Source organism: Rhodnius prolixus, unplaced genomic scaffold, assembly GCF_049639745.1.
Source record: "Rhodnius prolixus isolate KJV_2025 unplaced genomic scaffold, Rpr scaffold_1, whole genome shotgun sequence".
In the NCBI taxonomy this organism is placed as follows: domain Eukaryota; kingdom Metazoa; phylum Arthropoda; class Insecta; order Hemiptera; family Reduviidae; genus Rhodnius; species Rhodnius prolixus.
In genome coordinates, this window is record NW_027411581.1 from 15324213 (window position 1) to 15338739 (window position 14527).

Genomic DNA, 14527 nt, shown 5'->3' on the forward strand with positions numbered 1-14527 from the left:
TTTAAAGAAAATTTGGGAATTTTAACCGTTTTTTTAAGAAGAGAGGGAAAAATTGTTAAACGTTGGATGTTTTTCAACGTTACGTGCAATTTTTGACAATCTACATAGGGGCAGTTGTAATATTTTTGTTCCAAGTTTTGTACAAATATTTATTTTTTATGCTTTATTAAATTTATGCTATCAATTTATTTACACTTTGGTTATCTTAATAAATTTTTTAAAAATTTGAAGGACAAGTTGGCCGTGAAATATTGTCAGGGTCGCCATTTTTATTTTTTATAAATTGAAGGAGAAATATTTCCTTAATATCTTAATTATGTACCATACAGCATGTAAATACTACAGGTAAACTTTAATTTTAGTTAATTTGGTGTGTTAGGTGAAGGTAAAAAAAAAAAAAAATTTCTTGCATGAATTATAACCTAGCGTGTTAGTAACCTAACATGCGATAAAGATCTCTTTTATTTTTTAATATTTGATTGACATTGACTAAACAGCATTATCCTTATTTTTAGAAGTTTTCAAAATGCAAGTATCAGATTTTATTAATTACGCGAATTTACTTTCTATCTATTCGTATTCTATTGGTATAAAAATCAAATCTATTGTGTGAAACTATCCAGTGTTAACTATGAGGGTGGGCGCTAATGGCAGTAGCAATAGATGCGCCCTAGTGTTACCTGTGAAATGGTTTACAACTAAATGACACTCAGTAATTTTACAAAACACTGAACAAGTCTTTGGACCTGAACTAGCTAGAATCATCTCTTTGTAGATGATTTTATCTTGAAGATCGCTGGCGACTTGAATCCAGTACGCTTATCTCTTTCTTCGTGATGATTCTTTTTTGTCCTAAAAATAAAATATGGCATGCCATCTTAATTTAGTTCAGGACATGCCTAACATCAGGGAACGTCTTTTTATTTTATTTTTTTAATTTAAAAATAAGTAACGTGTCATTTTACTCTGCATTAATATTAAGCAGAGGAAGTGAATTGCCGAATGGAGAAAGACATTCTTGTATTTCCTGGACACTCGTCACATCCTTTCGTTGAGTAAGCCAGGTGTTCAATGTTATCCTGTAATAAATATCATCCCCCTTTTCCTGATAAAGAAAAGAAAAGGTGAAAGATGAAGATAGGCAAACTCTGAGGAGAGCTTTTTTCCCTATTTATTTATCTATTAATCTATTTTTTACCTTTTTGGTTTAATTTAATTTAACTTTTCTAACAAGTACAAAACATATCAGTAAAAACAAAAGCCATAAAATAATGAGTTTTTCTTTGAAAAGCAAATTGAATATTTAGTGGAAAAATGAAGTAATATTTTCTTAGTAAACAAAACAGATATAAATTTTAAAAGGAAGTAAGTAATAAAGAGTATGATTTCATTATAATGTCCAACCTTCATCCGGTTTCATAAACTTTTTAACTACAACTCTAATTGAACTAAAAATGAGGTATGTTTCGCTAATTGCTGATTTTATTTTATTTATCTACCTGGCCATTTTCTTACTTCAATTTATTGTAAAAAGAAGTTATTTTTATTATTATTGTGTTGTTTAGTGAACTTACAGAAAGGTCCTGTAGAATGCGTGCGATTAGTAAAGAAGGCGTGGCTACAATAAACACCGTTATATCTCTTTGTATATAGGCGTGTGCGCGTATTTCAAATTGTTATTATTTACTAGTGTATATGCCCCGTATCTTCTCTATGTTTTTCTTTTGTATATTTGTCTAGTTATCTCTAATATATGTTTTCAATTAAAGATAAAAACTTTCCAAGATTTGATATTAATAAAACGAGAAGTTTGAAAATAAGTTGGGATATTCTCTTTGGAGTGTAAACCGGTTTCTAATTCCTCCTTGAGTTCTCTCTCGATTTGTGCCGCTATGCCACAATCTTCCTCACGGTGCTCCATCTCAGACACATTGCGTTCAGAATTTCTTTCAAACTTCTTTTATCTGTATATTAATTTAATAAGAGCCTTCGGTTTAATCATGTGTTACCACCTCGCAAGATACTTTTTGTTTTCTTCAGTGTATCTATAATTATCGATAAGTCGGCATTGAGTTAGTAAGTGTAGTGTGCACATGGTTAATAGCCAAAACTCTATATCGCATTGATTTATCTACCTCTGTTGATGGCCAAAAGTCCGAAAACGGTTAGGGATATTAATTATAGCATCTTAAGTGAAATCAAGTATATCTCCTTCTTAGGCTGGAAACATAGTGGAGCGGCGAGCAAAGCGGCGAAAACAAGCACAAGTTAACATATGGAACCGCGCATAGTGGAGAGCAAAGCGAAAGATAGAGCAACGCTATCTATAGAAGTGTTTGTTTTCGCCGCTTTGCTCTTCGCTATCATCGCCGCTTTGCTCGTCCACTATGTTTCCAGCCTTAGTCCTTTCAAAAAGTAGCTCTTGCATAAAAAGTATTTTGTTTAAATTCACTTCACACTGACGTAGCCATATTTGCAGAATAATAATATTGGTTTGCAGTGAGAGAACGATGATTGTTGAAGAGATCTGGTTTTGGCGCTGGATACATGTATTGCTTGCAAAGATTAGTGAACACTGAGGCTTATTGCGGATTGTCCTCTCTTGTGAATGCTTAATTTGCGGAGGGTCCGAGAGTGTAGCCTCTACCGAGAAATTTCTGCAATTAGAATGTTCCACGCGATTTCCCACTAAATGCTCGAATAAGATCGAAATGAGAGACTTAGTTGTGAATTGATTTGTTGAATGAAGGGACTCACTTGAGCCCGATCCCCGAGTTACCTATCTGTGTGTGGAATGTATTCATCACTCCACGAGTTACATAACTATGATCCTTCCTTCTTCTGAGGGTCCCCGCCATACCTATTATCCCCACCACTCTTACGTCATCATGATAAAGCTCTATCGGCCGACCTTCTCTGTCCCTGTCCCTCCCACGTCTTGCTCTATAGTAACTTAATACCAGGGCGCAATCAGATTTTCAACCATTCTCAACATTTCTTCGCCAAAACTGTTGCTTGGATATTCTCGGTTAGTGTAGCAGGTCTGTATTGCTGAAGCGATTCTATTGTTCATTCCAGTACCAAATCATGTTAGCTGTGAATCAGTAATCTCATCAGTCATTACTAAGACTTCTCACTTAAATTACTACCTAATTCTGACAGTTTTTTTAAATAAGTCAAGTTAATCCCCCTGTAATCACATTTTTTCATGACTCAGAAGTTAGCATTTATGTTTTTATAGGTCTTTTTCCCTCCAAAAAAAGATCATGACTATACTTTCACGTACATTTCCTGCTTGTACCGGATGTACATGTAAACATAGCAGACAGTTTTGTGGAAGTAAAAGGTTAGTGGTTAGCCATTGGGCAGTAAGTTGACTGATGACTTGCTGGAAAAGGTTATGGACGGGTAATTAGCATGATGATTTATTTGTACGACTCTTCACAACATCTAATTAATTCTAAACTCGTTGCTTAATGAACGAAAAAGCGATTAGTTAAGCAGGTTGGCGCAGTAGACAAATCCTCAGTGTCTCTTTTACAATTCACTATCCAGCAACAAGAGAAACGCTGTTCTTACTGACCCTACACTGAAAAAGGCTTTGGGCGCTAATCACCTCACATGTTGATGCGCCTTAAAATAAATATACTCGTATATGTACATAAGAAAGATTATTCACTTTTTATTTCACATTGATATATTTTTTGTTTACCCTTTTTTTTGAAAAAATGCGATCCAATCATACTTCAGTAGGGTCCTTAATTTGTTTTCGCATCTTGTTGGACCTTAAAGGTTCCATCGGTAACTTCCCAATACTTTATTTCTTTAACATAATGATATTCACCTATAAAATGGAATAAGCATCAACTTTAAATAATAATAATAACACCACATTTTAGAAAGTATCTCTTATAAAACAATATTTGCATATTGCAAAATATAAAATTATAACAATTTTGTCCAGAAAAAAAAGCGAACTAACTCGTGGCCAACGGATGTTTGTAGTTTTGCTTTAAACCACCTTTATAATGGTTATTTTTTGTTTTTATTGTTTTATATAAAACAAATGTCATGATAAGAATGGTTAATGTGCAAACAACATCACAAAGTTGCTCAAAAAAATATAGAATTGCATGATAATTTGTTTGTTTGTTTTTTGTTGATATATTTAAACGAGAGGTTGGTTTGTTGTTTGTTTGTTAGTGCATTAATTAACAGTAAAACAGTTTAACAATTGTATTATATGAAGAATTATTAATAATAAATAATAAAAACTTTTATTGAATAATTTAAATATATATGAACTCTTAAAAACATAATTTGACACACGCTCATTGGTCTAAATGACGGTCTGAGGTAGTCAGCACCACAAAACAAATATAGACTATTACATTACAGGGTTGGTGTGTCTTCTGTCTTGTCTGTTCATGGACTCCATTTTTACTAATGTAAAAATATTACTTTGTATACTAGCCGTGAAGATGACCTAGTCCCTAGGTCGAAAGCTCGGCAGAATAAATGTATCACGACTGAAATGGCAATGATTTTTTCATCCTATTGAAACTATGAATCAGTCACCAAAAAGATTGAACAACAATAAAATATTTACTACAATGTTTAAACAATAATATGCAATACAATAACATTCATAATTGGGAAAAAGGGAGTGGAGGAGGCAACATGAACTCCTATTTGTGGAACATACAAACACTAAAACTTCTCCATTTTAATAATTAAACTCCCTCCTTCAACAAATCATTTCTGTAATGCTAAGCTTGTATACAATGGCCAACTAGATCAATTATTGTCATCAAGATAGCGCATAATATTTTGTTATTATTTAAAAGCACTCTGTTACGATAGAAGAGAAAATACATGATTTGAAATTATTTAAGTGCGGGACATGCGGGCACAAACTGCAAACTGTCCTCCACTTTCCGATCTTTTCAAGCTTACAGAGAAAACATAATTTTCTATTCTTATTTAACGATCTCCCCTTCTCTTTAGTTTTATAAGCCTGCTGACACAGTTGGCATTCAAGTTACCTTGTCTACAGCATTTAGTTGATGATCTAGCTATTTGTAAAGAATATGGCTGCTGCTACTGCTACTATTTTGTGCTGCCATCATAAAATCATTAATTAATTCTAGCCTTATTTTTAATTTTTTAAAGATTTATTGTAGGTAATTTTAAATTGCTAGTTAAAAAGTCCGAAATTAGGGTGTTGACATCAAAATACAGTTTATCCCATTTCTTGAACTGGGAAATCTTTTATATTGGTGACTTTTTTTAAAATTTCTTTTGCTCTGCTTTATTAAGAGGAAATATTGCGCAGTTTTTTTAATTTTGAGCTACCGGAAATACCCATTCTCTTTGTTGATCTCTTTGAGTGGTGCGTGTTTTCCGTCTGTCTGTCTGTCCGTATCTAACATAACTCAAAATGTACCATATGATTGTAGACAATATTCAGTCAGTGTAAGAAGGCATGTACTGTGCCTTCAAAAGTGCCTCCTCAGATACAGAGAGCAGTTGATAACCTCCTAGCTAATCTGGCTTGCGAACCAGAGGAGGCACCTTTGAAGGCACAGTACATGCTTTACAAGTTGAGTAAAGTGCATTATTTGATAAATTAAGGAATAAGTTTGATCCTTTACATGAAAGATATTGATCACTTAAATATGTGGCATGAGGTTTCCAATTTTTTTTGGTAATTAAAGGCAACTCTCCCAAAATTACCAAATAATTATTAAACCTTCTTGTTTGTAACATTAATTTTTAGCCATTTTTGAGAATATCTAAAGGTCTTAACATTTGATTATTTTTAGAAAAATCACTCGGAGAACGACATATTTTCTGATATTAAGAAAAATACTAGCTTTACTGCCTTGGCAATATTTTTAGTAGAAAGGGGATGAAAAAATACATAAAAATGACCTATCGCGTGCTCTTCTTTCTCTTTGATAACAAGTTAAAAAAATTGAAATATGATTAAAAATACCAGATTTTGAAATGGCCTAGCACCTTTAATTTTGAAAATATCGAATTGCGGTTTCCGGTTTCTTTCATTACTTTTTATACTCTTTAAAACTGTGTATATGAAAATGGGGGTCAACTACGAACCCTCACTTTTGGTCGCGCGTCAGCCGCGTATGCGGGCAGGAATCTAAAATCAAGTCACATATTCTGAAACCAGAGGTGACTGGCAACAAATTTTTCGCTCAGTTTAACCGTTTATGCATGAAATGCATTTGAGCCGTCTTAAAATGAACACCCTGTATATGAGCATTTATCCCTCATATATTGCAAAAGAATCCAAAATCTCTCACTCTAACCGTTACATTATTATTATCTGTCTAAACGATTTGTGTATTGTAAATAGATTTTATCCACAAATTGCTTACTCAAATCTAAGTAAGTGGAGTGCCACTCAAAGGCAATATTAGTGTTGCCAACATTAGAATAACGAACTATTCGATTATAGCCAGTGATACATGTATTTTATGTAGCAGAGTGCCAGAATCGTTGAAACGATATTTTACTTATTTACTCAGCCTAAAATCATTTAATTTACATGACTGTGAATGCTCCCTCAGCTCTCTATTAAGCGATCTTCATCACCATTCAAATAAAGGAACAATATTTATAATTATTTCCTACACTCCCATGTTCCTAAGGGATCTTATGCATTAATTATTTCTTGTTATCTCTTTTATTTGATTCAGTTTTTGTTAATTTTTTTTGTATATCTATTTTCTTGCTATTATCTGGAATTTTCTTTTCTATTTCCAACGTAATGCCTTTTGTTTCTTTATTCAATTTTATAATTATGTATTTAAACTCTTTGAATTTTGTTCCAATTCCGTAATCCAAGTTGCTCTTTATTTTGTCTTATTCTGTCTTCATAGTTATTATCATTTTGTAGAAGATTTTTGTACTGACCTAGCTCTAATTGTAAAAACTAAAGTTAAAACAAATAAATCATTATTATCATCATTAGAAAAACGATGATGTTACTTTTAAAAGAAATCAGAAGACGTCATTGACATTTATACGCGCTCAGATCAGTTCAGTAATTATTGTACTAATTCTAAAGTTGTATTCAGTTTCCTTTTAACCTAGTTATTTTCTTCTCTTTTTAACTTGGTGATTTTAAAGGGCGATGAAAGGGAAAGTTGGAGAAATTTATTTTATTTTTGGAAGCCCCCCCCCAGAGCCTTCAAAATGTTCAATTCAGTGTGTGTGTGTGTGTGTGTGTGTGTGTGTGTTCCTTTCACTCTTTTTTTTTTTTAAAAAAAAAACAAATTTCGTAAGAGACTTAACCAAGACTTTGCCAGAAACGTGTCCAGGTTAAGAGAACAAGCGGCCTTTACTTTGTGGAAATCAGAACTTAACGGTTAATCAACTGGACAACTTTTTGGCATCTATTTTTGTTTTTTTAAAAAAAGAGAGAGTTTTTTTTATTTATTTACTTAAAAAAGCAAAAAACCAAACATTAAATTCTATTTATTTCCTCGTACACATCCTGAGAGAAGGAAGTTTAGGAGAAGGATACTAAGGCCGCCTTCACTCTCTTTGTCCTTACAATATTCTAACTAATTCTTAATAATATCCTTACAATATTCTTTGTTTACACCTCCATATTAACCTTAAATTCAAATCTGGCAACTCCCCCAGCTTCATTTCATTCTTCAAAGCAAGTGCTGCTCAACTTTTTTGAGATTACATTGGGGACTATCGATTTTTAAAACCAAATAAAAGAGCTGCTCCATAGAGAATCACAAAGTTGTCCTTAAGACTTGCCACCAAAAACTTTTTTGTTGGTGTAACCTTGGGTATCAGGGGTTTACCTGACAGATAGGTAAATTAGAAGAAATTCTTTCCCTTTTTTTAGGGAGTAGTATATTACTTTGTTCAACTTTCAAACTTGAAGCCTTGAAATAGTCGAATTAATTTTATTTATTCTTATTCTTTATGCTAAAGGTTGTTGGGACAAAAAAAACAAAAAAAAAACAAGTAATGGGAAAACTATAGCAAAACAAGGTTTTTCCATTCACCATTCTATTATCTATTCCCCAGTAAATAGAACAAACTAGATAAGGCAATAAGCTATTGACAGTAAACTTAAGTTATACTACTGTTATAGTTCAGGCAGTACTGTTATTAATGTGATCGGTGTTTTCTATAGCTTTAGAAGATTGTTAGAGAATAATAATAATAAAAGAGATAAGTATGTGGTCTCATGAATATTATTTTATAATAATTTTATATTATAACTTAGAAAAGCAAACGATTTCCTCTCATGGAATATTATTCCTTATATTTAATTTTGATTAATAGAATTAGATTTCAATTTCACTAACTTCATTTTAAGTTACAGTTTTAGCGAAATACCCTGAATGAAAGTAGAGGGAGTCCATTTATGTACACATATAACCCCGATCTCTAAAATCAAGTTTCATAGAAAATGGTTTAACTTAGTATCGAATTGCCATTCGATCTCTAATCGTAATCAAGTTGTTACAATGCGCATAAAAAAGGGGAAGAAATGTTATTTATTAGCGATTTAAATAATAATTCTTTTATTTATTTTAGTGCCAAACTTTCATTCTAGGGATATGGCCATCTTCAAGGCTTCTGCTTTATCTCCTTAATAAAAACTTTCAGTTTAAAACGTTAAGTGTAAGCCTCCAAACTTTAACCTTCTATATCTCAGTTACTATTACTACTAAAACAATGCCGTTTGTACCAGTTATAGAGCAGTCTTTTCTCTACAATTCGGTAAAGAGTTCATTAAAATGGGAACAATACTAAGAGAGATATAGAGGTTTTAAATTTGAAGGACTTACAAAACCTCCAAACTTTAACCTTCTATATCTCAGTTACTATTATCACTAAAACAATGCCGTTTGTACCAGTTATAGAGCAGTCTTTTCTCTTCAATTCAGAGAAGTATTCATTAAAATGGGAACAATACAAGGAGAGATATAGAGGTTTTAAAGTTGAACGACATACAAAACCTCCAAACTTTAACCTTCTATACCTCAGTTATTATTACCACTAAAACAATGCTATTCAAACCAGTTATAGAGCTAACTTTTCTCTACAATTCAGTAAAGAGTTCATTAAAATGGGAACAATACTAAGAGAGATATAGAAGTTTTAAATTTGAACGACTTACAAAACCTCCAAACCTTTACCTTCTATATCTCAGTTACTATTACCACTAAAACAATGCTATTCAAACCAGTTATAGAGCTAACTTTTCTCTACAATTCAGTAAAGAGTTCATTAAAATGGGAACAATACTAAGAGAGATATAGAGGTTTTAAATTTGAAGGACTTACAAAACCTCCAAACTTTAACCTTCTATATCTCAGTTACTATTATCACTAAAACAATGCCGTTTGTACCAGTTATAGAGCAGTCTTTTCTCTTCAATTCAGAGAAGTATTCATTAAAATGGGAACAATACAAGGAGAGATATAGAGGTTTTAAAGTTGAACGACATACAAAACCTCCAAACTTTAACCTTCTATACCTCAGTTATTATTACCACTAAAACAATGCTATTCAAACCAGTTATAGAGCTAACTTTTCTCTACAATTCAGTAAAGAGTTCATTAAAATGGGAACAATACTAAGAGAGATATAGAAGTTTTAAATTTGAACGACTTACAAAACCTCCAAACCTTTACCTTCTATATCTCAGTTACTATTACCACTAAAACAATGCTATTCATACCAGTTATAGAGCAAAGTTTTCTCTACAATTCGGTAAAGAATTGATTATAATTTTGCGCACTTTGATCATTATTGAAATTCACAATAATCTGTCTTTTCCTTTGATTTACGAATTAAGTGTGAACAATACTCTACAATATTCTAAGTTATTGTATTAAAAGGGAACAAAACCATTTCTTGCACTTCTTTTTAGGTGTAGTAAATTAAAATATACATGTCAGAGAGTGGTCAGTTCATCACAAAATTGAATGGTTATAATTGGGAAAAAAAGTTAATGTAATAAAACGAAGAACCATGCTAGTGACAGACATGCTGTAGGTATTATTTATTTAGTTCTTTTACATTTTTAAATGACCTTCTCGGTTCACTAGAAACGTCTGGTGAATGCTGATAAATTTTGTTCATATTTTTGCCTTTTTTATTTTAAAATAGAGAACTTTTATTCATTTTTTTTTTTTTTAAATTTAAAGAAAACATTCCGTCAACTTTAATAATAACGTACACAGTGGAAGTATCACGATAGTATGAAACGTTTTTAATTGAATTTACACCGGATATAAAGGTTCTTTGTATTCCTTATGCCTAAATATAGTTATTTATTTGAATAATGAGTATAGTAGCGTTTTTTAGAAATCTGTTTTGGACCCAAAAGTAGTAGGATTCTACTCTATATTGTACTCATGCATAAAAACCATCATAAAGATTTATATCTGCTGAAAATATAGTTAGATTCTCAGTGCTCGCATAGCACTCATGTTTATTATATCGCTGACAGGTTTCGGACTTACATCCACCATTGGAGGTAGATTAATCGATTTGTTGTAAAGCTTTCGACTTCCCTCATGTTTCCTACAAGTCTAATGCGTGACGCAAAGATAATTGAAGAAAGAAATCTTTACGACAAATTGATTAATCTAACACTTATGATCGATGAAAGTCTAAAATCGATCAGGGATACAATAAATAGGCGCACTACAGCTGATAAAATGAATGCAACACTGCTAGCCCAACCCATATTTTCTGATTTTTTAAAAATTCTTTTAATTAATCCAATTATCTATGCTGATTATTCAATAAAGTGGCTAAATATCACTGGAGAAATAAAGTCTTCAGAAGTCAGATGCTGACTTATAGATTAATTGGTTCTACACCTGTTTTATTTCTACAATTATACTGGATTAATTGAAGCCACCTCTGCCAAGATGAAGGTGTATAATATTGCGAAATTGTATTGCTAACCTACTCGTACGATCATCATCTATATTAAGAGCATTGGTAAATCGTTAATCCGAGAGTCATGATTCATTCATAGTGTATTGGAAAGGAAATAGATATATTCATTGTTCCAAGTTATTCCTAAGTCGCAGATTAGATTGCTTAAAACTATTTTATATAATAGTTTATTAAAATATCAGTTTTGATAACACCTGATTCATAAAGTTTCTTTTTTTTTGAAAGAAAACTTTTTACAAAATATCTCAAAATTTTTGTAAGTTGCATCAAGCTGAAACCTTTTATGTAGATCCAAGAGCGTTTTATATCAAATTATATATTTATATAAACAATCGGACAAATGCACATTTTAGCGTTTTATAAATAGCCCAATAAAAGCAATGTTACGTTTTTCCAGGTCACTTAAGTTAAACTTATCCTTACTAGTCTAATGGGAAGCTATGTTATCGCATTTATCTAGATGGATTTTTAATCACTCTTTTTGTTGTATTATGTCCGCCAAAAACGTGTTACGCAATACCCATTAGATGGAAATAAAAGTTTCTCACCGGGTTACGTCACAGTTTCTATTTAAAAAAGTCTTCTGCAATCATATATAACATACCTTTAACTTGTTACAAGTGGCTGGGGATTTTTTTTTTTCCTTAGAATTTAGTTTGTTACATTCCTTTCCTTTTAGACTGGTGTAGACCACCGCTTTTGTAATAGTATTCCTTGATTATACACTTATTTCTAGTAGAAGTTGCAAAATAGTGGAAAAAAAAGGAATAAAGATGTCTGCAGATAAAAAATAAATTTCCTGCAATAACTCTTCTTGTTTGCAAAGTAAAGTAATAATTGGTGAACCAGTAAGAAGCGGAAATAGGAGAAAGCCATTTTGACCTGACTAGACATGAGACACTATTCGTTTCCGGTTTAGAAATGCATTCATTCATTCATTCACCAACATTACGGTGTTACGGTTTCATTTTCATTGAAACATACTTTACTATTTTTAGAATGTCTTTTCTCTTTTTTTTTTTTTTAAAGTAAGGTCATTTTACAGAAAATGTGTTTTTAAAAAAGAAGTTATGACCTCTACTTTTATTTGAATTTTAAGGCGCGTTATAAAATTAAGGTCAGTGGTGCCTGGAACTTTTTTCCAGTGAACTGTCGACCTCCGAGGTGGTTCCTTGTCAAACACTGTCTCCATCACCAGAGAGGGAAGCTGTAAGAAGTACCAAGTTAAGAGAAAAATCTAAGCGGCTGGATTCGAACCTGGGATCTCCACCTGAGAATCCCGTTACTAGTAATCCACTGAGCTAAACCACCTTCCTCAAGAACTCTTCGTATAATTTGTTTTAAATGATTATTCAATTGGTAATACTTCCTCGACCTTCTTTCTGTCTGTCACGCTTTCGAGTCCTAGTCGAACGTCCTCCTTGGTCAGATTACTAGTCCAACCTCATGAAGTGGCGATATTCTTTCGATTTCTAGTACAGTTAGAAATGTGGCTAGATCCAGCAGTGCCTGGATAATATCTGTACCTCGGAGGGAAAAGGCACCATGTCCATTTTTTTCGATTTTCAGATTTTGGCATCATTTCACAAATTTTTTGTTGCTCTTTCTAGAGGTGTAAAGCACTATGACCTATGTTTACTATTAAGCGATTTATGTATTTTTAAAAAGCGCTATGATACTTCATTACTCAAGGGTAAAAGGCACTACATGGGCATAAATTTTTTCACAATGGAGATGAAAGTAAAATATTTTAAAATATGGGAGGTTAAGTGGCCATACCAACTATAATAATTACGGTGAGAAGTACAGGAAAGAGTATAACCGGAAAAGTGGAACAAAAAAAGAATTTGGAAAAATATCTTCATTTGGCTCCCCTGTAAAATTTACTTTTTGTGACATGGTGCCTTTTCCCTCCGAGGTACAGATATGTTTAATTTTATTCGTTGTACCACACATGAGTTGAGTGAGCAAATGAAGTTATGAGACAGAAACATGAATGAAGTCGAATACTCTACAACAAATAGTCTAATCTTCCTCTGATGCTGGATGAATGCCTGTGTGATACAATAAACATGTGTGCGAATAAAATCGAAAGATTTCTAGTGCAGTTCTTGGAACATCTACTTGCATAAGATCTCTTTTGAGGTATTATTGCAAATGGTTATATTATTGATTTATCTTCTTATCAGTGTTCTACCTGATGTGTGGCGACCCTACCGCGTTGTGCAACGCCTGTAACAGCTGTCTGTCCGCGCAGCAACATATCATTGGACAGGCTCAACAGAGTAACAGAATTCAAAACAACATTGCGGAGGCCCTTGGAAATGATTACGCCCAAATAAACCAGTTTTTGAAGCAAATTAACCTATTTGATCGCATATAAGATGGAAAGTGGAACTACACCCTGAATAGTCAGAGAAGTGATGAAGAAGGAATGATGGTGAAAAGAGTGGAAGAGCATAATAACCGAATAAGGTTCATTGCTCGTACAAAAATAAATAGTGTTCTACTAGAGTAGGTTATTCAGAGATCAAGACGTACAAATCTTTCTAACAAACTGCTTCCAATGCTGTATAAAGTTCTGCCAAGTTGCCGAGTAATTGTAAAATTTAAAAAGTTCGATAGAATTCGGAAGTTAAGATAATTCGAAAGCGAAAAGATTTTATAAACAAGAAAATCCATAACATTTTTAAATAAACGAACTATGTAACCTACTGTTAATAAGTAAGGCAATTCAATTTGAATTAAGTGAATTAAAGAATTCGCTGAGTGGTCAGCAAATACTGGATTCCGACGCGGAGATCACGGGTTCGAATCCAGCTGCTGACCACGTAGATTTTTCTCATTCTTTAGCAGCGTCTTACAGCTGGTGATACTGACTGGAGGCAGGTAGTGCACAAAAAAAAACCTCAACAAATAAAAATAAATAAATAAAATAAAAACTGAACTGCTAAAGAAAAATTAAACTACGAAAAGATGACCTATCTATCGGCCATGTATAATATTACGTTTTAATAATTATTCGGCATTGAAGGATATAGTTCGGGTTTAGATAGTACTCCATGATGCGGAACCTATTTGTAGTATTGTGGGTCATTAACTGGTCCGCACTATCTGTACATCTGCCTAGTTCTATCTGTTTGTATGTGCGTGCATATTCTATATAATGTATTATGTATGTGACCTGGAATGTTGAATACATGCATGTTCAGCCACTTTTTATCACAATCACTCTGACTACATGATATTCTTATGTTTATTAGAACTATATATTTACTTTATCTAGACTTGTATATTTATTTATTTTTTCTATTACTTTATGTTGTTCATTTTATTTTTAGTGACTGTTCTGCTACGTAATTGTGTACGAGAATTTATACGGAAATTGGGTATGTTTCTCCCCTTTTATATATACTCGTATATACAATATTCGCAACTACGTGTTACAGTAACTCAACAAGCAAACATAGTAAATTTTCAAAATAAATTAATAAAGTGGAAATAATAATACATAATACAATGATTAGCTGGGTTCGAATCCAACTGCTGGCCC

General features: G+C 32.5%; 1 protein-coding gene across 3 annotated transcripts in view; it reads left to right on the top strand.

Moving 5' to 3' along the window:
- Positions 1-14527, top strand: part of kst (spectrin beta chain, non-erythrocytic 5 kst) — a 159029-nt gene that overhangs the window by 14723 nt on the left and 129779 nt on the right. Inside the window, exon 1 of one of the 3 annotated variants that reach the window (XM_074113319.1) lies at positions 8209-8227. The exons of the other annotated variants lie outside the window; for them this stretch is intronic. The gene's annotated coding sequence lies outside the window, so the exon portion shown is untranslated. Of the gene's footprint in view, positions 1-8208; positions 8228-14527 lie in introns of those variants that run through there. 3 annotated transcript variants of the gene reach the window in all.